At 46.8% G+C, this 26,757-nt stretch overlaps 1 pseudogene; it reads left to right on the top strand.

Annotated features, from left to right (window-relative positions):
* Nucleotides 1-26,757, top strand: part of LOC104666355 — a 45,860-nt pseudogene that overhangs the window by 857 nt on the left and 18,246 nt on the right.

A 26,757-nucleotide genomic window follows, 5' to 3' on the forward strand; every position in this document is an offset into this window, starting at 1 on the left:
ACTAATTTCTTGGTAACAGTAGATGATACTATGCACACAAAAGGCCTAGCCCAGTGCTTGGACACTGGGAACCATCCAGTTAAGCCAGTTCCCTTCCAACATGGTGAAACCCCATCTCTATTAAAAATACAAAAATTAGCCAGGCATGGTGGTGGGCGCCTGTAATCCCAGCCACTTGTAGGCATGAGAATCACTTGAGCCTGGGAGGTGAAAGTTGCAGTGAGCCAGGATTGGGTCACTACACTCCAGCCTGGGCAACAGAATGAGACCCTGCCTCAAAAAAAAAAAAACAATAGGATACACGAACAGATTGCCAATATTACACTTCACTCATGCTGAGAGTTCATCCTTCTCTGCACTGTCTGCTTCTTTACAGAGACTCGCTCTGTCGCCCAGACTGGAGTGCAGTGGCACGATTTCTGCTCACTGCAACCTCTGCCCCCCTGGGGTTCAAGCGATTCTCCTGTCTCAGCCTCCCGAGTAGCTGAGATTACAGGCACCCGCCACGACGTCCAGCTAATTTTTTTTATTTTTAGTAGAGACAGGATCTCATCATGTTAGCCAGGATGGTCTCTATCTCCTGACCTCATGATCTGCCTGCCTGAGCCTCCCAAAATGCTGGGATTACAGGCGTGAGCCACTGTGCTGGGCCCTGTGTGCTGCTTTTACTTACCCATAGGCAAGGAATTAAGGAAAATGGGATGGGCTGGGAAAACAACTGCCCAGAGGCTGAAGTGAACTAGAAAGTGTGGCAAATTGTTCCCCAGATCAGCTACCGTTAAGGGACTGAATAGCCACATCAAAGCCACTCAGGTTCCTAAAGCCCAAATCCTGAAGCAGGCTGGGGCATTGTAGTCCTGAAGGCTCACTGCAGTGTCCGCTGGAATATGCAGGGTGTAATGAGTCCACCCTTTGAGTTCTGAGGTCAGTCAATGTCTTACCTGTTCCAGCCCTCAGAATAATCAGTGTTTGGCAGGTTTAAAAACAAAGGCACATTCAGTATAAATCACAGGAGATAAAGAACCTTATCAGAAACCCTCAGGAGCCAATGAGAGGCAGAGGACTGCTGGCATTCTAAATCCCTGCCGTGCCACTGTTGGCAACCTTTCTGGAATGCCCTAAATATTTTTGGGCAAGACCTCGATCACCAACTAGTTTCTGAAAAACTGAAGAATCTGATTATGTTACCTATGATTACTAGAGTAAATAAATAAAAATTATGTTCATGCAGCAAATGGATGAAACACCTGCACTCACATCCCAGATAATGCTGGACATATGCCAGGATTCCATTTCATTTGTAAAATGTATTAATTTGATCACTTATTTGACAAATATGTATACAACCAGACACTGCAGTAGTCATCTTGGATACAAAGATTGATCCATTCATTCAACAAATAATTGAGTGCCTGTTATCTGCCAGGCAGTGTTCTAGGTACCAGGGATATGATAGCAAACAAAATGGTCTCTATCCTCAGCAACAAATAAACAAATACATAAATGCATGGAAAAGTAATGGTGACAAACTGTTGGTGTTTCATGCCATGAGGAGAAATAAAGCAGGTAAGAGATTAGGGCTTAATGGAGGGTGCCCTCCGTTAATATTTATTTACTTAATATTTTTTATTTTTATTGTTATTTTTATTTAATATTTCTACATAGAGACAGGGTCTTGCTATGTTGGCCAGGTTGGTCTTGAACTCCTGACATCAAACAATCTTCCCGCCTCGGCCTCCTAAAATGCTGGGATTGCAGGCATGAGCCACTGTGCCTGGCTGAGGGTGCTCTTTTAGAGAGTGATTAGGGAAGGCCTCTCTGCAGAGGGAATATCTGAGTAGAAACTCAAATGAAGTAAAGGAGCAAGTCATGTATATATCTGGGAGAAGAGCTTTCCAGGCAGAGGGGAGGCTGTTCAAAAGTCCTGAGGAGGGAATAGCTTGGCATGTTCCAGGAGAAGCGGAGATAAAGGAGGCTGGAGTGAATGAGGGGGAAAGTAGGAGAGATGAAACTGGAGAGGAAAGCAGGGGCCAAAAAAGTCAAGGCTTTGTGTGAAGGGAAGCCATTGGTGGGTTTGCAGCAGTGGGTGGCATATGATAGTTGGCATTATTAAAGCACCACTAGGGCCAGGCACAATGGCTCATGCCTATAACCCCAGCACTTTGGGAGGCCAAGACGGGAGGAATCACCTGATGTTAAGAGTTCAAGACTAGCCTAGGCAACATGGTGCAACCTCATCTCTTTTTTTTTTTTTTTTTGAGATGGAGTCTTGCTCTGTCACCCAGGCTGGAGTGCGGTGGCACAATCTCGGCTCACTGCAAGCTCCGCCTCATGGGTTCACGCCATTCTCCTGCCTCGGCCTCCCGAGTAGCTGGGACTACAGCCTGCCACCATGCCCAGCTAATTTTTTTGTATTTTTAGTAGAGACAGGGTTTCACTGTGTCAGCCAGGATGGTCTCGATCTCCTGACCTCGTGATCCGCCTGCCTCAGCCTCCCAAAGTGCTGAGATTACAGGCGTGAGCCAGCGCACCCGGCCTACAACCTCATTTCTACCAAAGAAATATATACAAAAATTAGCCGGGCTTGCTGGCATGAACCTGTAGTCCCAGCTACTTGGGAGTCTGAGATGGGAAAATGGCTTGGGCCTGGGAGCCAGAGGTTGCAGTGAGCCAAGATCCCACCACTGCACTGCAGCCTGAGCAAAAGAGCCAAACCCTGTCTCAAAACCAAACAAAAAAAAAGGCAGAGAATCAGGGGAGAAAACCAGCTAAACTGGGAAACGTGTAATAAGGGGATTGTGACCTAAATTATATGGGAGAACCCTAAGGGGAGCTAGAGAAAGCATTAGACGAGGTCACATTTGAGCTGCTTTTTGAAGAATAAGTGAAATTCGATCAGATGAATAAAGAGGGCCAAAGGAAGGTCATGCCAGGCAGGGGGCATAGATTAAGTCAGGGCTGGGAGTGTGAACCTGCATGGTGTGCTTGGGAATCATTTGGCAGTCGGGCAGGGAGGGAGAATAAGGGCTGGGAAATGGGCCTAAAATGGTGGTTTGGAACTAGACCATGAAAGATCTCAAGTGTGACATTCAGCAGTTTGTACTTTATTTTATTGGCAATGGAGAATCCTTGAAGGTTTTGTGAGTTTGTGTAGGATGCAAGCAGAACTATGTTTTTGAAATGATGCTTCAAAATGCAATGCAAAATGCAAGCAGAACGGTGGTTTTTTTGGTTTTTGCTTTTTGTTTTTGAGATGGAGTCTCGCTGTGTCACCTAGTCTGGAGTGAAGTGATCCAATCTCGACTTACTGCAACCTCCGCCTCCCAGGTTCAAGCAATTCTCCTCCCTCAGCCTCCCGAGTAGCTGGTATTACAGGTGCCCACCACCATGCCCAGCTAATTTTTTTTTTTTTGGTAGTTTTAGTAGAGACAGTGTTTCACCAGTTTGGCCAGGCTGGTCTCAAACTCCTGACCTCAAGTGATCCGCCCACCTTGGCCTCCCAAAGTGCTGGGATGACAGGTGTGAGCCACTGCACCCAGCCCAGAACTGTGGTTTTGAAATGATGCTTCAAAAATGCAATGCAAAAAATACATTGTCAGGTAGGCTGGAAGGAGACTGAAGGCAAGACCAATGAGGTTCATTTGCTTAACAGAAATTACTGAGTGCCCACCAAGGGCTAGGCCTCGGCAATAGAATAGTAAATAAGTGAATATCATACCTTTCTTCATGGATTTTAAGTCTGGTGGGGAGGTCATGAGGACCAATTTCAGAGGCTGGGTCAGATTCAGGAATACTCCAGAAATACCATCATTAAGATATGGAAAATCCTGAATGTGGAAAATGAGAATGGCTTGCCTCACTGATTGTGAGATGCAATGGAAATGCAGTTGCTTCCAAGTATCCTGCCATGTAAAAACAATTTTAAAAGAGTATTTTTGGATTGTATATACCTTTACAGCTTTAAAAGCACTTTCACGACCAGGCGCAGTGGCTCGAGCCTGTAATCCCAGCACTTTGGGATGCCAAGGCGGGAGGATCACCTGAGGTCAGGAGTTCGGGACCAGCCTGGCAAACATGGTGAAATCCCATCTCTACTAAAACTACGAAAATTAGCTGGGTGTGGTGGCGGGTGCCTGTAACCCCAGCTACTCAGGAGGCTGAGGCAGGAGAATCACTTGAACCTGGGAGGCGGAGGTTGCAGTGAGCCGAGATCGTGCCATTGCACTCCAGCTGGGGCCACAGTGTGAAACTCCATCTCACAAAAAAGAGCATTTTCACATAAAGCCTCTGTTTGCCTTTAGGTGTTACACAAATTGTAATTATTAAATAATTACATGTTGTTATATTACTTGACTGTATAATCATTGGTGAAAACTAGGCAGAAAAAGAGCTGTTTTGCAGCACAGGAAAGGCATCTCAGCATACAAGGGCAGTGAAATAGAAAAGGTGGGTTTGGGAGGACTGCATCAGTGTAGAGAGAACAGTGTGTTTAGCTGTCTTTATGCCTCATTTCTAAGAGAATCCATCCAGAAAGAGTAAGGCAGGGTTAAGAGCAAAGCTCCTAAAATGTACCTGGATCTCTCATTTAACAGATCTCAGTTTGATGACGCCATGTCCCTGTAGCAAACGCCTTTAAAAATTGTTTCCTCACCAAGACTGTATGTCATGTTTAGAGTCTTGAAAAAGGTTGTGGAGCATTTACACGGTGGTGCTTGAATTAATTCTCTGTGACGTTCTTTGTCTAACTTGTTCTTTTCTGCTATTGTCAGAATCAAATTTTGCACTTAATCTCCCCTTGTTTTCAGATGACAATATCTCTGTTGGGTTTCAGAAAGCTGGGATTACAAAATGTTCTTATGGTTTTAAGTCCTCTGTGTGATTGCAAAACTCAGGAAAGGATTGGATGAGATTTTAGAGGGTGGGGGTAATAGTCAGTGGACTACATAGAAGATTCTTTTCCAATAATCTGCCCTTGGACCCAAATATCCATCACCTGAGAGAATGTCAAGATTTTTTTTTTTTTTCAAGACAAAGTCTCACTCAGTTGCCCAGGCTGGAGTGCAGTGGTGCCATCATAGCTCACTGGAGACTTAACCTCCCAGTCTCAAGCATTCCTCCCATCTCAACCTCCCAAGCAGCTGGGACTACAGGCGCATTCCACCATGCCCACCTAATTTTTTTTATTTGTAGTGGAGATGAAGTCTCACTCAGTTGCCCAGGTTGGTCTCAAACGCCTGAGCTCAAGCAATCCTCCCACTTTGGCCTCCCAAAGTGCTGGGATTACAGGTGTGAGTCACCACGTCTGGCCTCCAAGATTTTTAAAATAAAAATGAAAAGGGTTTGTATGAGTTACAAGAATTTATGCCTGGGACTGGGCGCAGCAGCCCATGCCTGTAATCCCAGCACTTTGGGAGGCCAAGGCGGGTGGATCACTTGAGTTAGGAGTTCGAGACCAGCCTGGCCAACATGGTGAAATCCTGGCTCTACTAAAAATACGAAAATTAGCTGGGTGTGGTGGCACATGCCTATAGTCCCAGCTACTTGGGAGGCTGAGTCAGGAGAATCACTTGAACCCGGGAGGCAGAGGTTGCAGTGAGTGGAGATTGTGCCACTGCGCTCCAGACTGGGTGACACAGCAAGACTCAGTCTCAAAAACAAAACAAAAAAACAAAACAGCAACAACAACAACAAAAAAAACATGGTGGCGGGCACCTGTAGTCCCAGCTACTCGGGAGGCTGAGGCAGGAGAATGGCGTGAACCCGGGAGGCGGAGCTTGCAGTGAGCGGAGATTGTGCCACTGCACTCCAGCCTGGGCGACAGAATGAGACTCCGTCTCAGAAAAAAAAAAAAAAGAGCCTGTATCAAAACTGAACTATACACTTAAGACTATACATCTCACTGTGTATAAATAATAATTCAATAAAAAGAAAAATCAAACCATCAGGACAGATAGAGCAAAAATAATTAATACTGACAAGCACAACGGTTGACTGGACCTAATTTTTTTTTTTTTTTTTTAAGACAGAGGCTCGCTCTGTTGCCAGGCTGGAGTGCAGTGGCTCAATCTTGGCTCACTGCAACCTCCGCCTCCTGGGTTCAAGCGATTCTCCTGCCTCAGCCTCCCAAGTAACTGGGACTATGGGCACGTGCCACCATGCCCAACTAATTTTTCTATTTTTAGTAGAGACAGGGTTTCACCATGTTGGCCAGGATGGTCTCAATCTCTTGACCTCATTATCTGCCCATCTTGGCCTCCCAAAGTGCTGGTATTACAGGCGTGAGCCACCGCACCCAGCCTAATTTTTTTTTTATTTGTGGTAGAGATGAGGTCTCGCTCAGTTGCCCAGGCTGTTCTCAAACTCCTGAGCTTAAAAGATCCTCCTACCGGCCGGGCGCGGTGGCTCAAGCCTGTAATCCCAGCACTTTGGGAGGCCAAGACGGGCGGATCACGAGGTCAGGAGATCGAGACCATCCTGGCTAATACGGTGAAACCCCGTCTCTACTAAAAAAATACAAAAAACTAGCCGGGCGACGAGGCGGGCGCCTGTAGTCCCAGCTACTCGGGAGGCTGAGGCAGGAGAATGGCGTGAACCCGGGAGGCGGAGCTTGCAGTGAGCTGAGAGCCGGCCACTGCACTCCAGCCTGGGCAGCAGAGCAAGACTCCGTCTCAAAAAAAAAAAAAAAAAAAAAGATCCTCCTACCTCGGCCTCCCAGAGATTACAGGCTTGAGCCACTGCACCTGGCCTCCAAGATTTTTAACATAAAAATGAAAAGGGGTATGGGTTGCAAGAATACATGCATGAGTCAAAACTGACTATACACTTAAGACTGTACATCTTACTGCATATAAATAATAACTCAATAAAAAGAAAAATCAAACCATCAGGACAGATAGAGCAAAAATAATTAATACTGACAAGCACAATGGTCAACTGGACCATCTTAGGGGCATGAATTATGATTTTGGTGACTGAACTCACTTGGTTACTGAGGTGAAGGAGGGATAAGCATTGATGAAGGAAATCCTATTCCTTACAGATGACTGATTGGTCAGAAGTTGCCATCTTTTAAAAACAGTACCCTTGGGACCGGGCACGGAGGCTCACATCTGTAATCCCAGCACTTTGGGAGGCTGAGGCGGGCGGATCACCTGAGGTCAGGAGTTCAGGACCAGCCTGACCAACATGGAGAAACCCCGTGTCTACTAAAAATACAAAATTAGCCAGGCGTGGTGGCGCATGCCTGTAATCCCAGCACTTTGGGAGGCCAAGGTGGGTGGATCACTTGAGGTCAAGAGTTTGAGACCAGCCTGGCCAACATGGTGAAACCTCATGTCTACTAAAAATACAAAAATTTGCCATACATGGTGGCGGGAGCCTGTAATCTTAGCTACTCGGGAGGTTGAGGCACAAGAATCGCTTGAACCTGGGAGGCGGAGATTGCAGTGAGCCAATATCCCATTGCTGCACTCCAGCCTGGGCAACAGAGCGGGACTCTGTCATAAATAAATAAATAGCATGCCTGATCTCCAAATGTTAGAACCTATCGTCTCCATCATTCCTCATTCAGAATATTCCCCCTTTTCTTTGCCTAATCCAGAAAAGTTCCCAACCTCTCTGAGATCCTCACTGGATGCAGGAAGTAGTCACCCCCTATGCTTTGCACCTTTAATACTGGTGCCATGCACCCCGGTGCTCTAACAGGGTAGATACATTCGAGAAGTTGACCACACACCAGAAGCCACCCACGACATCTATGCAGTTTCCATGAGACGAAAGCAACCCGTGTCCAGATGACCCCACTGCATTTCAGCCACCATGGCCTCCTTTATGGTCTGTCTCCCCACATCCCACTAAACTGGACGTTCCATGAAAGCAGAGACAAGCTCTGCTTTAGGTACATCCTGGACTTAGCACAGAGACCAAAACATAATAGCATAATAGGTGCTCACATCATATTATTTAGTGAATGAATAACAAATTTTTGAAAAGATAACCATTATTGCTTTTTTCTTTTTTTTCTTTTTTTTTTTGAGACAGAGTCTTGCTCTGTCACCCAGCCTAGAGTGTGGTGGTGCGATCTCGGCTCACTGCAACCTCTGCCTCCCAGGTTCAAGCAGTTCTCCTGCCTCAGCCTCCCAAGTAGCTGGGATTACAGGCGTGCACCACCAACCTGGCTAATTTTTATATTTTTAGTAGAGATGGGGTTTTGCCATGTTGACCAGGCTGGTCTCGAACTCCTGACCTCAGGTGATCCACCCACCTAGGCCTCCCAAAGTGCTGGGATTACAGGTGTGAGCCACTGCACCTGGCCCATTATTGCTTTTATAGAAATGAGTCCTCTATGCCTGGACTCAGTGGATGGGGGAGGGTGGCCATAAAAGAAGATGCAGCAGGGGCTGTTGTTCTCCTTCAGACAGCTCATTTCTGTTGCGTGCAAATACAGCCTGGATCCTGAGTGACCGCAAGCATAAAGGTGTATGTGACCTTTAAGGACCAGGCATGTTTTCGCCACAGGCAGGAGGGTTCTGTGTTTTAATTGCCTGGAGGTTCCATCCAAAAGCAGTCAGCCAACAGTGCAGTCTGTGAGCAGGGCGGTTACATCTGTGGCACTTGGAGTGGTGCCTGGCCATACACCAAGAAGGCCTACTGGTACCGCACGGTGAAAGCAAAGTGGGTTCAGCAAAGGAAACTCCCATTGCTGCATGGACAGGTAGAGCTCCTCATGAAATTAAATAAAATAAGATCCTCTCAACAGACTTAAGTATTAGCAGAGGGATGGGAGCATGGGGAATTCAAAGATTCAACTCTTTACCCAGTAGTATGGAAGTATTTCAGTATTTTAACAATTGAAAAGCAATACCAGAGCACATCAGCAGCTTTCCAGTCCTAAATGTTAGAACTCTGCCCACCACTCCTTTCCTTTGGAAGCTGCCACTTCCAGATTTTTAAACAAGATGTATAGGCAATGCCTTTACTAGGACATCTCAGCATTGTGATTCTGGCTGACAGGGCCTTGCCGGGAGACTCCTCACCTTACAGAGTTCTGAGATAATTTTCCCTTTGTGACATCACCGACCTGAAGGTAGACTCCAGGTAACTGCCCTATCTGGGGAACAATCATTTCGCAGATATGTGACTTGCTGTTGGAGAAATTTAGAGACCTTATCAAGCAGATCTCTACTCTCCCTGCTCTGACACAGCCAGCCCTGTCCCTGTGCTGTGTGTAACCCAGCAACAAAGATGTACACGGGGACCAGGCTGAAGGAGGGAGTCACCATTCTGAAGCTAAAAATCTCCAAACATGCTCGGCCTTTAATGGAGGAGGGCTTTTAGAAAAAAAAAAATCCAGCAAATTCTCTGCCCTTTCAACTTCACTTTCTGTTCTCTTTTTATCTGCTTTCAGCATTTCCAATTAATCTTGGAATGAGAGCCGAGGGCAAGAAGCCAGCGGTGCCTGAGGGAGGCTAAAGAGCCAACCGATCCAGGGAAACAAATGCCAGCGAGGGACCCCACAGCAAAGAAACAGACACTGTGAGCGACTCTCCTGTTACCATGAGGCTTGCGAGGCGTGTGCGCGGGTCTCCGCATTGGCACCATCTGCCAATTCCTCAGGAGGACAGAACAAACCAGTGAGGCATGAAGATTAGATTATGTAACGCTCGAGGATTGCTGTTTTCAAAGAGGAAACAAATGGAACGAATTGATTTGCTTGTCAAAGTCATGTCACTAAAGGAGATCTATTCCCTCCTCTTCTAAGAGGACCTCATTAACGAGTGGAATGATTTCACAGATTCAGAAAATGTGAGACCACAATCCACTCCATTCATAAGAGCAAATCCACTTTCCAGAGTCGCCCTCATACATTCTATTCTGGTCCCCCGACCTGAAAAAATGTCTATCCAGCGACTACCTAAAGGGTACCGACCTGGTGAGGGACATAATTGTCAGTTGCTAGCCATAAGATTTAGAGCCGGAGGCCAGGCGTCATGGCTCACGCCCGTAATCCCAGCACTTTGGGAGGCCGAGGTGGGCGGATCATGTGAGGTCAGAAGTTCAAGACCAGCCTGGCCAACATGGTGAAACCCCATCTCTACTAAAAATACAAAAATTACCTGGGCGTGGTGGCACACACCTGTAACCCCAGCTACTCAGGAGGCTGAGGCATGAGAATCACTTGAGCCCAAGAGGCAGAGGTTGCAGTGAGCCAAGATCACACCATTGCACTCCAGCCTGGGCAACAGAGTGAGACTGTCTCAAAATAAATAAAAATAAAAAATCAGAACCTGTGTGCTTTGCCTGAACTTTCTTGCTTCTGGGGAAGCAGTGTCTCGTTTTGAGACCAGTGGGATTGTATTTACTATTCAGAGCTCTAAACAAGTGCTCTTGATACAGGAGGGATGTGTTCTTAAAAATATATGAATCAGAAAAAAAATATATATATGTACATATATATATATATATATGCATCAGGAAGGAAAATGCATTGAATTTCTCAGAGTGCTTTGCCATTGCTGGGCTTCTCTCAAATGCCCAGCACAATACTTTTTCTAGTATCCTCAGGAGATCTAAGGAATGAACAAATGAGAACCCTGAACCTGCTGCCATAGTTCCATCCCTTAAGGTTTCACAGCCTCCCTAAGATACCAGGATTTAAATATCAAGTCTCTATCCAGCATGCAAATAAAGTCTCCTCTACCAGATAGTTTCCATTTGCCCTCCAGATCTGCTCTTCCACCCTTCTCCGTGCTGCCCTTGGCCCTGGCGGGCTGACCTACATGGACTGCAGCGGCTCGCTCTCCTGCCCTCTAGCTTCCAGGCGGGTACAGCCAATGGGAGCGGCAGCAGGAGATGGGAGGGCAGGAGGACAGCATGGGTGAAGTGTTTCTTTCCCCACTTCCCTCCTGCCAGATGGCCTTAGGTTGGTTGTGCCTTTTGATAAAAGGTCACCCCTCTTTCCCAAGGCAGCCTGCTCCACACAACTCTCTCTTTCTGGGTTCTGTCATTTCTTCCTCCCCTCAACCTTCAGATCTAAGAGTGGTAAAGGCCCCGTGGGTACTGCACTATCCCTTATAGCTTCCCCACGCCCTGCTTAAACCTTGTAAATAGTCCATTTATTAAATCTTCTAATGATCTAATTTGAATGTGCCATCTGTTTCTTATACAGACCCTGCCTGACATACCTTTCACACGTGACAGTCTGTTCTAGGCCCTACACCACGTTAAAAAGAAAAAGTAGGGCCAGGTGCAGTAGCTTATGCCTGTAATCCCAACACTTTGGGAGACCGAGGCGGACGGATCACGAGGTCAGGAGCTCGAGACCAGCCTGGCCAACATGGTGAAACCCCATCTCTACTAAAAATACAAAAATTAGCTGGGCATGGTGGCTGGCACTTGTAATCCCAGTTACACGGGAGGCTGAGGCAAGAGAATTGTTTGAACCCGGGAGGCGGAGGTTGCAGTGAGCCAAGATTGCACCATTGTACTCCAGCCTGGGCAACAGGGCCAGTCTCTGTCTCAAAAAAAAAAAAAAAAAAAAAAAACAGTAGCAAACTTAACAATACAATATGCTACCACTTCATGTAGTTATTCTCAATGTTCACCTTTTCCCAAGGCTATAATAACAACTTAAAGATAAAACTTAATTCCTCTTTACAACATAATTGTGCAGTAGAGTTTGTATGAGCTAAATATAATTCAGAGAACAAGCATTTTCATGCCATCAAAATTCATGTTAACAACTATAAAGAGAAAACCCTAGAATTGAGGCCCCTGACTTTCAATGTAGCAGAAAATATATTCCAGTATTTAAATCTATCTAACAAATATTTGAAAGTCTACTATGCGTCCAGCAAGGTGGGGATCTTACAGTGGAGAAAAACATAGACGTGGCCCCTGCCTTTGTGAAACTTGGTCTTGTTTTCTAAAATAAATATGCTTCTAGGCCAGGCTCAGTGGCTCACACCTGTAATCCTAGCACTTTGTGGGGCTGAGGTGGGAGGATTGCTGGGGCCCAGGAGTTTGAGATCAGTCCAGGTAACATAAGGAGACCTCATCTCTACTAAAAATAAAAAATCAGCCAGGCATGGTAGCGCATGCCTATGGTCCCAGCTACTAGGGAGGCTGAGGTGGGAGGATTAGCTTGAGCCTGGGAGATCGAAGCTGCGTGAGCTATGATCACGCCACTACACTCCAGCCTGGATGAAAGAGCAAGACTCTGTCTCAAAACGATTTTTTAAAGTAAACAAATGTGCTCCTAAAAAGTTGAATGTAAATTGTAATTCCATAAATCCAATAATATGTTGTATGGTCATGGGGAGCATACTATTTGAATAATAATTTGTAAAATAATTACCCTTGAATCTTTTGAACCAATCAAATTTTTCATCCATCCAGGTACTTCAAATGAGATTTATCTTTAGTCCGTAGGGAGGATTGATCTCCTTCGATGCTCCTGGAACGGTGGAAATTGTGGAATGGAATTTGGAGGAGAGAGAGGGAATTACCATTTATAGACCACATATAGAATGCTAGGCAATTTGCATCTTTTAGCATATTTAACCCTGAGAAGAAACACATAGTCCATCATTCTCTTATTTCCTATTTCTGAAAATAAAGTTTTAAAAATTAGTATGGCAGGTGTGGAATTCAAAATCCATTTTTCCGAATGAGGAAGCAAAGCAAAATGATTCAGTGCAGGACTCTAAAGATTGCATTATCCCCCAGCTTCAGTGGCTTCCTGCTGCTCTTAGGATCAAGTCCAAAATTCTTCCCAGGGCCACTGTTCCCACGCCCGTCGGTTCTCGAGACCATCCAGGCTCATTTCCCCTTGAAAGCTTTTAGCCTCCTCAATGTCACTGGTCCATCTGCAACCTCTTCCGCTTCCAGCTCCCCCAGATTAACTCGGATGCATCCCTTCAGTTTCTACTCAGTTTCCACTTCCCAGGGAAAGTCTATCTCCCCAGTTGGGCCCATGTCACGGTATCTTTAGTGCTGAACACCAGAGAAGGGCTCATTTGTTACCTAGGTGAACGGATGAGGAAGGGCTGCCCAGAAGGGCTGCCCTGCCTCAGGCCAGCCATTTCCCTGGTTGGTTCCCTTTGGTCCCAGGGGTCTGCCAAAGCCTCCCTCAAACATGGAACGGGTAGCCGGGAGCAGTGGCTCACTCCTGTAATCCCAACACTTTGGGCGGCCAAAGTGGGCAGGTCGCTTGAGGCCAGGAGTTCCAGACCAGCTTGGGCAACAAAGTGAGATCCCCTTCTCCACAAAAAATTTTAAAAAATAGCTTGGGTGGGCCGGGCGTGGGAGTTCATGCCTGTAATCCCAGCACTTTGGGAGGCTGAGGCAGGCGGATTGCCTGAGCTCAGGAGTTCCCGAGACCAGCCTGGGCAACGCGGTGAAACGCCGTCTATATCAAAATACAAAAAATTAGCCAGGCATGGCGGCAGCTGCCTGTAATCCCAGCTACTAGGGAGGCTGAGGCAGGAGAATCGCTTGAACCCAGAAGGTGGAGGTTGCAGTGAGCCAGGATCAGGTCACTGCACTCCAGCCTGGGAGACAAAATGAGACTAGGTCTCAAAAAAAAAAAAAAAAGCTTGGGTGATTGTGCGAGCCTGTGGTCTCAGCTACTCAGGCGGCTGAAGCAAGACGATCGCTTGACCTGGGAGGCGGAGGTTGCAGTGAGCTGTGATCGCGCCACTGCACTCCAGCCTGGGCAACAGAGCTAGGCTCTGTCTCAAAGCAGAAAACAGTCAAAGGTCAAAAGAATCCTCATTTGAGGTTCTAGAAGGTCTTTGCCTTCCTTCTCTCTCAGCCCCTCAAGTGCACACTCGGATGTTCCAGGACCCCGAGCGCCAGCCGAGGTGAGAACAAAGCTGTCCCAAGGGTCCCCACTGACGACAGAAAGTTCCTGAGGCCTCGCCCTTGAGGACTTGGGTGGCACCAGGCCACATGACTCGTGGCGGCTGCGCATGCGCAGAGCAATTATTCAGCAGGCTCTCTCCAGCCCTGCCCCGAAGTTGGAGGGCAGGCAACAGTGCAGCAGTGGGGCTGGGGGTTCCAGAGATCACCTGAAAGGTCAGCGTGGGGTTGGAGTGTATTGAGCACCACCGGGTGGCAGGCATTGAACTGCATTCTCCCACTGTATACTCCCATAGGCTCTGTGTAAGAGGGACACACGCAATGGTGTGTCCATTTTACAGATAGAAAAACTGAGGCCCCATTGTCTTTTTTGTTTGTTCGTTTGAGACAGTTTCACTCTTATCGCCCAGGCTGGAGTGCAATGGCGCAATCTCGGCTCACTGCAACCTCTGCCTCCCAGTTTCAAGCTATTCTCCTGCCTCAGCCTCCCAAGTAGCTGGAACTACAGGCACGTGCCACCACACGCAGCTAATTTTTGTGTATTTTTGGTAGAGATGGTGTTTCACCATGTTGGCCAGGCTGGTCTCGAACTCCTGACCTCAGGTGATCCACCTGCCTTGGCCTCCCAGTGTTGGGATTACAGGCATGAGCCGCCGTGCCCGGCCCCTGTTGTCTTTAGAACTTGTTCAAATGCAGAAGTGCAGTACTGGGATTTGAACTCAAGTTGCTCTGGCTTCCAAAGGCCCAAGCTCTCTTAAGTCCTCCCATATTCACAAGTAAAGTTTGTTTTCCCAAAGTGTAGTCACCACTGGGAGGGAGTTCCTTCTCTTCTTTCCTGGTAACCCCAAGCCAGCTCCCTGCATGGATTTATGTCCTGGCTGTGTGACCTTGGACCAAGTCATATCACCACTGAGCCTGAGTTTCATCATCTATAAAATGATGACGTAGGCCCGGCATGGGGGCTAATGCCTGTAATCCCAGCACTTTGGGAGACTGAGGTGGGAGGATCACGAGGTCAGGAAATCAAGATCTTACTGGCTAACATGGTGAAACCCCATCTCTACTAAAAAATATAAATATTTAGCCAGGCATGGTGGCACGGGCCTGTAGTCCCAGCTACTCGGGAGGCTGAGGCAGGAGAATCTCTTTTTTTTTTTTTTTTGAGATGGAGTCTCGCTCTGTGGCCCAGGCTAGGGTGCAGTGGCCGGATCTCAGCTCACTGCAAGCTCTGCCTCCCGGGTTTATGCCATTCTCCTGCCTCAGCCTTCCGAGTAGCTGGGACTACAGGCTAGTTTTTTTTTGTATTTTTTAGTAGAGACGGGGTTTCACCGTGTTCGCCAGGATGGTCTCGATCTCCTGACCTCGTGATCCACCTGTCTCGGCCTCCCAAAGTGCTGGGATTACAGGCTTGAGCCACCGCGCCTGGCAGGAGAATCTCTTCAACCAGGGAGGCGGAGGTTGCAGTGAGCCAAGATCATGCCACTGTACTCCAGCCTGGATGACAGAGCGAGACTCCGTCTCATAAAAAAAAAAAAAAAAGAAATTGATGACATAGTCAGGCACTGTGGCACACGTCTGTAGTCCCAGCTGCTTGGAAGGCTGAGGTGGGAGATCTCTTGACTCCAGGAATTCAAGGCTGCAGTGAGCTATGATCACACCACAGTGCTTCAGCCTGGGCAACAGAGTGAGGCCCCACCTCTTAAAAAAAAAAATGATGACAATATTGCCTATCTCTTATGACTTATGAAAACTAACTCTTCCAACAAAAATCCAGTGATCCCTACCAGACGCTAGTACTATGCTAGTCCCAGGGAGTGTACCATAAAAAGAAGAGAAGATAAGAGCTCATCTGGCAATTAAGCCAGATAGCGTGTGAACATGCTAATAAACTCCAAAGCCCTGTCAGGGATTGTTCTAGAAACCTGGGCAAGGTTGGACCCATTTCTCATTAAGAACAGATGAGATCTAAAAATGGACTTGGCATCCCCATTGAAGCCTGCAGTTCTCCTGCAGGCTTCCCTTGTTGGAAGGTGGGCAGTTCGGCTGTGGGTTTGTCACAGCTGGCTCCTGAGGAAGTGGAACTAGCCTGTTACAGGTGTGGGGAATCACAGCCAGCAGGCTCTTCCCTCACATCTCCAGAGCAGTGGGCGTTTCCACTGATACATTAGAGAAGGGTCTGTGGTGCTCTTGGAGATTTCTACTCTTTGCTCCACTGCAAACAAAAAGAAACAGACAGAATTCGGGCCTATGCTGACATTTTGCTGGAATGTCCCATCTCGCCTAGGTTCTCAAACACATATAGAAGGTCGTTCACACAAATGCATCTAGTCAAAGCCCCTTACTCAGATATAAGAGTGCTGGCATGTGCCTGGCTCAAAGTCTAGCGTAGGAGAAAAATAGCAAGCCAGCCCTTGGCCAGTTCTCCTTTTAGCAGATTTTGTGAGGAGAAACAAAATAAAATAAAATAAAACAAAACAAAACAAAACAAATAAACAAAAACCCTTGAGTGCCAGGATGAAGGGACAGAGCCCTAGGATGTCTAAACTGGAAGGCCAGTGAGTTCAACAGACTGAGGCCCAGAGAGGTGAGACTCACTACCCAGGGCCACACAGCAAGGCCCTGAAAATCCCAGTGAATTCATGGAGCCAACACATATTTTTCTGAGTGCCAGCTATGCGCCAGGCACTATTCTAGCCCCTACAGAGAGAGCAGAGTCAAAACAGACAAAAACTCCTATCCTTTTGTAGCTGGCGTTCTGGTAGAAAGAGCCAGACAATAAAAAGATGAATTAGTGAGATACGTAGTATGCTGGATGGTGATAAATGCGATGGAGAAAAATGAAGCTGGGAAAGGGAATAAATAAGGAGTGTATATTGCATGGGTGTAATTTTAAGTAGGATGGTCAGGGAAGGCCTCCCTGAGAAGTTGGCATTTGAGCAAAGACCTGAAGGAGGTGAGGGACAAAAACATGCCAGTATCTGGGGGAAGAGTGTCCCAGGAGAAGAAAGCAGAGCAGAGCCACAAGGCAGGAATGGACCTAGTGCGTTCCCAGGGGCAGCAAGGAGGCCGCAGGAGTGAAGCGGGTGAGCAGGAAGATAGGACGAAGAAAGGGGCAGGGGCCGGACACAGTGGCTCATGCCTTTTATCCCAGGCACTTTAGGAGGCTGAGGTGGGCGGATCACCTGGGTCAGGAGTTCAAGACCAGCCTGGCCAACATAGTGAAACTCTGTCTCTACTAAAAATACAAAAATTAGCCGGTGTGGTGATGTGCGCCTGTAAGGCCAACTTCTCAGGATGCCGAAGCAGGAGAATTGCTTGAACCTGGAAAGTGAGGATTACAGTGAGCCGAGATCATGCCACTGCACTCTAGCCTGGGTGATAGAGTGAGACTCTGTTTCACACACACAAAAAAGGAGCAACAGGAACCAGGTCACATAGCAGCCTCGTAGGTCACTGTAAGAGCTTTGACTTTTACTCCAAATGAGGTGGGGAGATGGGGAAGCATTGAAGAGCTTGGGGCAGAGACATGACATGATCTGACTAAATGAAAAAGACTGAAGCTACTTCTATGCATTCATTCATTCATTCATTCATTCATTTCTCTTAGGTGCCAGACACTCTGCTGATGACAAGCTAGACATCCCCAGAATGACCCACAGGGCCCTTGATTTGCATTTTGTGCTGACTGGAGAGTCCACAGCAGAGAAAGGAGGGTCAGCCACGGCCTTCTCCTTGGCCGCCAGACACCCTCCATCCCGACATCCTGCTCCTTACTCCCCTCGCCCTACAGTCCAGGAGGAAGGGCCCCAGGTAGCTGCAGGGCTCTGTGCTCAGGAGGATGCTAGAACCTGCAGGTTATAAATAGCATCTCCTGCTGCAGGGAATCAAGCTGCTCTGTCCGAATGAGTCAGAGGCGCAGAGCCACAGCCCCCCGAACTGCAGCATCCCTCCCCCATCCCACCTTGGGCTCCCTCTTTGTCCTCTTCACTAAAGCCAGGCCTCCGCTTCTCTTCTCACCATGACCCTTTCTGACCTCTTTATTCCCCATTTATGCCAGGCTCTACCTCCTGTAGCACCAGACAGTCCCACTACTTCCTTCGTTCTGAGACACAGGATTGGATTTTATATATATATTTCGAGAGGGAGTCTCGCTCTGTCGCACCGGCTGGAGTGCAGTGGCGTGATCTCAGCTCACTGCATCCTCTATCTCCTGAGTTCAAGTGATTCTCCTGCCTCAGTCTCCCAAGTAGCTGGGACTACAGGTGGGTGCCACCACGCCTGGCTAACTTTTTTGTAGTTTTGGTAGAGACGGGGTTTCGCCGTGTTGGCCAGGCTGGTCCCAAACTCCTGACTCGAGTGATCCGTTCACCTCGGCCTCCCAAAGTGCTGGGATTACAGGCATGAACCACTGCACCCAGCCAGGATTGGATAATATTTGAAAGCCCAGGATCTGCAGTTGGGCTTGCCTGGATTTCAGGCCCAGTTCTGTTGCTTCTTGGCTGTGTGACCTTGGGTCAGCCACTTCACCCCTGAGAGCTCAATATTCCCCATTCATAAAATGGGGATAACAATAATAATAATAGTACCTACTTCATGGAATTAGAATGAGGATTCAATGAGATAACTCACATAAAATGCATAACCTAGAGCTTGGCGTACAGTAGCTGCTCAATTAATGGAGTGATGGTCCCTGCGCTCAATTAGATTATAATCCAAAGAGAGGTGATAATAAGTAAGAGAAGAACAGTTTTCATCTGTTCTGTTGAGCATCTACCATGTCATGTGCTTGGAAGTTCTTTTTCTTGTTGTTGTTGTTTTTTTGAGACTAAGTCTCACTCCATCACCCTGGCTGGAACGCAATGGTGCAATCATGATTCACGGCAGCCTCAAATCCCTGGGCTCAAGCAATCCTCCTGCCTCAGCCTCCCAAGTAGGTGGGACTACAGGCACGCACCACCATGCATGGCTAATTTTTAAAATTTTTTTGTAGAGACAGGGTCTCACTGTGATACCCAGACTGGGTCTCAAAACCCCTGGCCTTATGCAGTCCTCCCAAGGGATCACAGGTATAAGCCACCGTGCCTGGCCTAATACAGGATTTCTAATCTTCATAGCCAAGCAAGCTTCACCAGCCCCGTCTTACACAGGAAGACAATGAGACACCTAGGGAGCCTCATGACTTGTTCACGGTTATGCCTTGGACATCCCTGGTGAGGCAGGACCTGGTGTCAGCAGGAAGACATAATCACATCACTGGGTGCCCCGGAGACCCATGCAGCCACTTAGCCCAACCCACTCCTGACTCACCACTGTGTGTGGAGGTAAAAGAGTAAAGATTCAAGGAGTGGCAAGGCAGGGCAAGTAGAGTTGTACAATACGTGCTTCCTCCGGCCATCCCTTCCAGTTCCTAAGGTGAGAAACCCTCTGCCACCTCCCCAAAACCTAGACTAGCTCTCCCTTGGGTGGCACTGGGTAAAACTCTCACTATGGAATAGCCCCCACAAAGGAGATCTGTCTGTGGAACCACTTTTTTTTTTTTTTTTTGAGATGGAGTCTCACTCTGTCGCCCAGGTTGGAGTGCAGTGGCACCATCTTGGCTCACTGCAAGCTCCGCCTCCCGGGTTCACGCCATTCTCCTGCCTCAGCCTCCCGAGTAGCTGGGACTACAGGCGCCCGCACCATGCCCAGGTAATTTTTTGTATTTTTAGTAGAGACAGGGTTTCACCATGTTAGCCAGGATGGTCTCGATCTGCTGACTTCGTGATCCACCCGCCTCGGCCTCCCAAAGTGCTGGGATTACAGGCGTGAGCCACCGCGCCCGGCCTGTGGAACCATTTTTATATGATACACACATTGCTTAAGGATGAGGGTGACGGTAACATTTGGCTTCACTGACCCACTACCAGGGTTGTGCCTGATCATCCCCCAAAATTCCAAGGTTCCACAGTGATCCCCTTTAATCCTCTCTTCCATCATGCTGGAAGCCTTACAAAATAGTAAAAAAAAAAAAAAAAGTGGGGCATGCATTTGGAGATCAGACGAATTTGGGCTTCCTCCTGAATTCTGTCATTTCCTAGATGTGTGACCTCGGGTAAATCCCTTCACCTCTCTGAGCTTCATTTACGTATCCATTCATCTAGCAAATACATACTAAGCAGTGTCTACCATGTGCCAGGCACTGGTCTAGATCCTGGCCTTACTGCAGTGAAGGAGAGAGATAAAAGTCTCTGGATTTGTTTGTTTTTTGAGACAGCGTCTTGCTCTGTCACCCAGGCTGGAGTACAGTGGTGTGATCACAGCTCACTTCAGCCTCAACCTCCTGCCTCACAGCTCACTGCAGCCTCAACCTCCTGGCTCAAGCGATCCTCCTGCCTCAGCCTCCTAAGGAGCTGGGACTACAGGCATCAGCCGCCACATCCAGCCAAAGTCTCTGCTTTTATAGGGCTTTCATTTTGCTGGGGGAAGCGGGGAGACATAATAAAGCAAGCGAATAGTTTTGGAAGTGGTATCTTAATGAAGAAAATGAAACAAGGGAATGTAATCCTGACTGGCGTGGGTGTGGGCTCTCTTTTCCATAAGGTGGTCAGGAAGGAAGTGACATTTATTCTGAGACCTGAATGATGACAAAGAGCTGGCTGTGAGACCTAGGGGGTACAAAGACCTTGAGGAAGGGATGAATTTGGTGTGTGGAGCATCAGTAGTGGGAGTAGAGTGAGCTAGGGAGAGAGAGGGAGGAGATGAGGTCAGAGAGGTAGGCAGGTGCTAGATCACAGAGCTCCAAGTGACGAGAATCCTGACCGCATTTGGTGAGATGATGCAGTAATCAGGCATAAAACTTGGCATACAGTAAGTGCTCAATATGCAGGAACTATTCTATAATGCGCAGTAACTATTATGATGACAAGCCTTCCCTGTCCTCCTCCTCTTCCTCCCAGGGACACTCATGCCCCTCCCCATTCTCCTCCACCCCTCTCTGCACCACCTTCTCTCCCTGGTCCAAGGAAAAGAATCCCTGCAGAAAGAAGGAAACATCCCCCACTCTCCCTCCTCTCCCTCCCCTCCCTCCCCTTCCTCCTGCAAACCCTCCCACCGCAGCCCAGTGATTTTCCTGCCTCTCCCAAGGCGATTTTATTAAACATCTCGAAAAAATATTCTCTCACTCCCTCTCTCTTTATTTATAAAAATCAACTTAACACCCTGCTCCTTTGTTCTATTTGGAAACTGGAACAGCCTGGTTTATATTTAGCTGAAATCCTGCTCCTTTCCCCACAGATTCCGGCACAGCCCGATGAACTAGAGGGGCTAAGGAAGGAGGAGGGGGAGAGGGGGCTGAAGGAGGAAAGGAGAATCGAAGGACAGGGCAGAAGGCACTGTCCCCCAGAGTCTGAAGGACCTGGCAGGGGAGGCAGTGAAAAGTCTTTCCCAAGACATCAAAGTGTCCCAAGTCCGGGCTTTGCTACCTTGACCATCATTCTGTCACTCTCTAGTCCCATCCAAATGTCCCTAGCAAAAGAGAAACAGGGGATTGAGAATACAGAGTAGGAAGACCCAACCCCTAATTTGGAACCAGGCTTGGAAGGGCAGTATAAGGTAGTCATTACGGCTGTGGGTCTGGGTTCAAATCTAAGCTGTCCTCTGCCCCTCACTGGCTGGATGTCCCTGGGAGGTTAACATGCTCATTGTACTATGTGGCACAGGAAGGTGCTTGATAAACGGTGGCTGTTGCTAGTAATCATTGTGGGCTGAAGGAAACTGCTCAACTCCTCTAGCTCTGAGGTTCTACTCAAAGCTGCTTCGTCCATGAAGCCTTCTCAGATTAAACTCATCTATTCAGCTAACAGCACTGCGCTAGACACTGGAGCTATGGAGATGAATGAGCAGGACCTCACAGGACCCTGTGTGATCTGAGATGGACATACATAATCACCACAGAGAGTACTAAGTTCTAGAAGAGACTTAGGTTCAGTTTGAGCAAAACCAGTTCTCTGTTCTTCTACACTGTATGTGCAGAACTAAACACAGCACCTGGCACACAGGCAGACAGCACAGAATAGTGGTTAAGAATATGTCAAGGGCTGAGCAAGGGGGCTAACGCCTGTAATCCCAATACTTCGAGAGGCTGAGGCAAGAGGATCATTTGAGCCCAGGAGTTCGAGACCAACCTAGGCAACACAGTGACACACCATCTCTACAAAAAATTTAAAACAAATTAGCTGGGCATGGTGGCATTTGCTTGTAGTTCCAGCTACTCAGGAGGCTGAGGCAGGAGAATCGCTTGAGCCCAGGCATGGTGGCTCATGCCTGTAATCCCAGCACTTTGGGAGGCTGAGGGCAGGGTGGGAGGATTGCTTGAGCCCAGGAATTTGAGACCAGCCTGAGCAACATGGCAAGACCCTATCTCTTCAAAAAATACAAAAAGATTACGGAGCATGGTGGTGTGTTCCTGTAGTCCCAGGTACTTGTGAGGCTGACGCAGGAGGATTGCTTGAGCCTAGTAGGTTGAGGCTGCAGTGAGCTGAGATCACACTACTGCCCTCCAGCCTGGATGACAAAGTGAGACCCTGCCTCAAAAATTAAAAAAATAAAATAATAAAATAAAATAAAAGAGATCGTATGAGAATTCACCCACTATCATGAGAACAGCATGGGGGAAACCATCCCCATGAACCAATCACCTCCTGCCAGGACCCTCCCTCTACATGTGGGGATTACACTTCGAGATGAGATTTGGGTGGGGACACAGCCAAACCATATCACCTGTTATACCCCTACAGTGATGGAATAGTATTCAGCCATGAAAATAAACTAAGTAGTCCAGGCACAGTGGCTCACGCCTGTAATCCCAGCACTTTGGGAGGCCAAGGCAGGCAGATCACCTGAGGTCAGGAGTTCGAGACCAGCCTGGCCAACATGGTAAAACCCTGTCTTTACTAAAAATACAAAAATTACCCAGGCATGGTGGTGCACACCTGTAATCCCAGTTACTCAGGAGGCTGAGGCTGGAGAATCTCTTGAACCCAGGAGGTGGAGGTTGCAGTGAGCCAAGATCACTTCACTCCAGCCTGGGTGACAGAGTAAGACTTCATCTCAAAAAAAAAAAAAAAAAGGAAAGAAAGAAAATGAACTAAGTGTTGACACATGCTACAACACAGATGAACCTCAAAAACATGATGCTAAGTGGAAGAAGCCAGAAACGAAAGGCCACATATTAAATTATTCCATTTATATGAAGAGTCCAGATAGGCAAATCCATAGAGATAGAATGCAGATTAGAGGCTGCCAGAGGCTGGGAGGAGAAGGAAATGGGGAGTGACTATTTAATGCGTGTGGGGTTTCCTTTGGGGTGATAAAGGTGTTTTCGAACTAGGTAGAGGTGGTGGTTGCTGAATCGTTCACTTTTATTTTATTTATATATTTATTTAGAGACAGAGTCTCACTCTGTTGCCTAGACTGGAGTGTAGTGGTGCAATCTCAGCTCACTGCAACCTCCACCTCCCAGGTTCAAGCGATCTTCCTGCCTCAGCCTCCCGAGTAGCTGGGACTACAGGTGTGCACCACCACTCTTGGCTAATTTTTGTATTTTTAGTGGAGACGGGGTTTCACCATGTTGGCCAGGCTGGTCTTGAACTCCTGACCTCAAGTGATCCGCCTGCCTCAGCCTCCCAAAGTGCTGGGATTAGATTACAGGCGTGAGCCACCACATCTGGCTGTTCCCTTTTAAATAATTGTATGTTATGTGAATCTTCTCTCAGGTTTCTTTTTTTAAAAAAAAGAATACATCTGGGTTAACTGGGTAAACATAAGCACAGAAAAAGAAAAAAAGATTATATATCTGGGTTCACTTCATGGTCATGTCAATTAATGAGAAAAAAACTCTTGATAAAATTAACACCTACTCACCAGGCCCAGTGGCTCACACCGGTAAACCCAGCACTTTGGGAGGCCAAGGCAGGTGGATCACAAGGTCAGAAGTTTGAGACCAGCCTGGCCAATATGGTGAAATCTCGTCTCTACTGAAAATACAAAATTAGCTGGGCGTGGTGGCATGCGTCTGTAAATCTCAGCTACTCAGGAGGCTGAAGCAGGAGAATCGTTTGAACCTGAGAGGCAGAGGTTGCAGTGAGCTGAGATCACACCATTGCATCCCAGCCTGGGCGACAGAACAAGAGTCCGTCTCAAAAAAAAAAATAATTAAAATTAACACCTATTCGTGGGTTAAAAACAAAAAAAAACCTCTGACAATGTAGAGTTTAGAATAGAAGGAGACTTCCTCAACTTGTTAAAGGCTGCTTCAAAATATTAATAGTTTGTTTGCATTTTCATATACAATTTAGAATCTATTTGATAATTTCTACAAAAAAAAAAGCTTTTTTTTTTTTTTTTAATTTTAGAGATGGGGGTCTCACTATGCTGCCCAGGCTGGTCTTGAACTCCTGGGCTCAAAAGATCCTCCCACCCCAGCCTCCCAAAGTGCTGGGATTACAGGCATGAGCCACTGCACCTGGTTGTATCCCTAAGTATTTTACATTTTTTGATGCTATCATAAATGTTTCTATACATTTAATTTCCCAATTGTTCATTGCTGGTGTAGAGAAACACATTTTTATATACCGACCTTGTATCCTTTGACCTTGCTAAATAAAATTATTGGTTCTAATAGTTTTGCTGTATTGTAAATTCCTTAGGATTTTCTACATGCATAATCATGTCATTTGCAAATAAAGACAATTTCACTTTGCCTTTTCCCACTCTTTTTCTTGCCTTATTGTCCTGGTTAGGACCTCCAGTACAACGTTATTAATATATGGAAGTAGGGACAGCAGATATTCTTGCCTTGTTCCCAACCTTAGGGAGAAAAGTGTTTAAGTGTTTAGACTTTCAGCATTAAATATGTTAGCTATAGGTATTATAGAGTAGCCAAAACAATTTTGAAAAACAGAACAAAGTTGGAGCAACTTGATTTCAAGAAGAATTGTAAATCTGCATTAATCAAGACAGTGTGGGAAGTAGTATAATGATGATGTGTATCATGAAACAGAATAGAGAGCTCAAAAATAGATCCACATACATACAATCAATTAATTTTTGACAAAGGTGCCAGGGTGATTCAATGAGGAAAGGAAGCTGGGACTGAAACATATCTGTATGGAAGGAACAAATGAATCATGACCCCTACCTCACATCATAAACAAAATTTAACTTAAAATGAATCAGAGACCTAATGGAAAAAATGAAATCTACAAAACTTCTAGAAGGCCAGCCTCAGTGGCTCATGCCTGTAATTCCAATGCTTTGGAAGGCTGAGGCAGGAGGATCACTTGAGCCCAGGAGTTCAAGACCAGCCTGAGCAACATAGTGAAACCTTGTGTCTACCAAAAAAAAAAAAGAAAGAAAAAAATAAAAAAGAATTTAATTAGTCAGGTGTGGTGGTATGCATCTATAGTCCCAATTACCTAGGAGAGTAAAGTGGGAAGATTGCTTGAGCCCAGGAGTTCAAGATTGCACTGCAGCCTAGGTGACAAAGTGAGACTCTGTCTCTAAAACAAACAAACTTCTAGAAGAAAGCAAGAAAAAACCTTAGTGGCCTAGGGGTAAGCAGAGATTTCTTAGGACACAAAAAAAGCACAAATAATAAAAACAACTGCCAGACAGCACTTCATTAAAATCTTAATTTCTTCTTCCTAAGACGTTGTTTTAAAAATGAAACTGCGGCCAGGCGCGGTGGCTCAAACCTGTAATCCCAGCACTTTGGGAGGCCGAGATGGGTGGATCACGAGGTCAGGAGATCAAGACCATCCTGGCTAACATGGTGAAACCCCGTCTCTACTAAAAAATACAAAAAACTAGCCGGGCGAGGTGGCTGGTGCCTGTAGTCCCAGCTACTCGGGAGGCTGAGGCAGGAGAATGGCATAAACCCGGGAGGCGGAGCTTGCAGTGAGCTGAGATCTGGGCACTGCACTCCAGCCCGGGCAACAGAGCGAGACTCCGTCTCAAAAAAAAAAATTAAACTGCAAGCCACAGATTGAAAGAAAATATGCATTATATAAATATGACAAAAGACTGAATATATAAATATTTGGTATCCATAATATATAAATAAATCTTACAACTAAATAAGAAGACAAATAACCCAGTGTATTAGTCAGGGTTCTCCTAGAGGGAGAGGACTAACAGGATAGATGTATATATGAAGGGGAGTTTATTAGGGAGTATTGACTCACACAGTCACAAAGTGAAGTCCTACAATAGGCCGTCTGTAAGCCGAGGAGCAAGGAAGCCAGTCCGAGTCCCAAATCTTCAAAAGTAGGGAAGCCCACAGTGCAGCCTTCAGTCTGCGGCCGAAGGTCTAAGAGCCCCTGGCAAATCACTGGTGTAAGTCCAAGAATCCAAAAGCTGAAGAACTTGGAGTCTGATGTTCGAGGGCAGGAAGCATCCAGCATGGGAGAAAGATGAAGGCTAAGACTTAGCAAGTGGGTTCCTTCCACCTTCTCCTGCCTGCTTTATTCTAGCCACACTGGCAGCTGATTAGATGGTGCCCACCTGGATTGAGGGTGGGTCTGCCTTTCCCAGTCCACTGACTCAAATGTTAAACTCCTTTGGCAACAAACTCTGACACACACAGAAACAAAACTTTGCATACTTCAATCCAATCAAGTTGACACTCAATATAAACCATCACAAGTCCACTCCTTGTCAACTTGAACCCATACACATCTCCTGAAATCATACATAATCTTCAAATAAAGACAATAATAAGGTCATAATTACACCCAACATAATATGGCTATCCTTTGTACAACTGGAAGCACGCTAATCCTTAACCTAAATGCTGCTACGTAAAATTAACACTTAAATGCTGATATGAAGTCAGTAAATCTTATGTCACATGATAAAGGA

Source organism: Rhinopithecus roxellana, chromosome 10 (genome assembly GCF_007565055.1).
Source record: "Rhinopithecus roxellana isolate Shanxi Qingling chromosome 10, ASM756505v1, whole genome shotgun sequence".
In the NCBI taxonomy this organism is placed as follows: domain Eukaryota; kingdom Metazoa; phylum Chordata; class Mammalia; order Primates; family Cercopithecidae; genus Rhinopithecus; species Rhinopithecus roxellana.